Source organism: Etheostoma spectabile, chromosome 7 (genome assembly GCF_008692095.1).
Source record: "Etheostoma spectabile isolate EspeVRDwgs_2016 chromosome 7, UIUC_Espe_1.0, whole genome shotgun sequence".
NCBI classification, from domain to species: Eukaryota; Metazoa; Chordata; class Actinopteri; order Perciformes; family Percidae; genus Etheostoma; species Etheostoma spectabile.
The window spans coordinates 22,674,580-22,674,974 of NC_045739.1; the positions used below are offsets into that span (position 1 = coordinate 22,674,580).

At 38.5% G+C, this 395-nt stretch overlaps 1 long non-coding RNA gene across 1 annotated transcript in view; it reads right to left on the reverse strand.

Moving 5' to 3' along the window:
- The window catches only part of LOC116693234 (uncharacterized), a 23,020-nt gene that overhangs the window by 1,410 nt on the left and 21,215 nt on the right, over positions 1 to 395 (reverse strand). The gene's annotated exons all lie outside the window — the stretch shown is intronic.

Genomic DNA, 395 nt, shown 5'->3' on the forward strand with positions numbered 1-395 from the left:
AGTCTCTTTCCCAAAATTTAGCCTTGGTGCAGAATTACAGCCACTAGAGCCAGTCCCACAATGAGATTTCCTTTCCTTATTTTCATGTCATGGGACCTTTAAATTAAATCTTTGTTAAATATATTTAAGAATAATGAACTGTTCCTTCACCAGTTACAAATGCTAAATGGGAGGTTATAATTGTTCATTAATACACACTTAAAATTACCTCAACGCTGCTTACAACTTTATTACTCCATAGTAAGCCATGTATTAAAGGGGTTGTATACTGCTTACTCATGCTAAATGCAAGGGTTGAAGGTGCTCTAAGTGATGTCATGCGTTTTTTAGGCTACAACTTTTTTTTGTCACGTACAGCAAAGTGCGGAAACACGGAAGTGAGGGGGGGGGGGGGG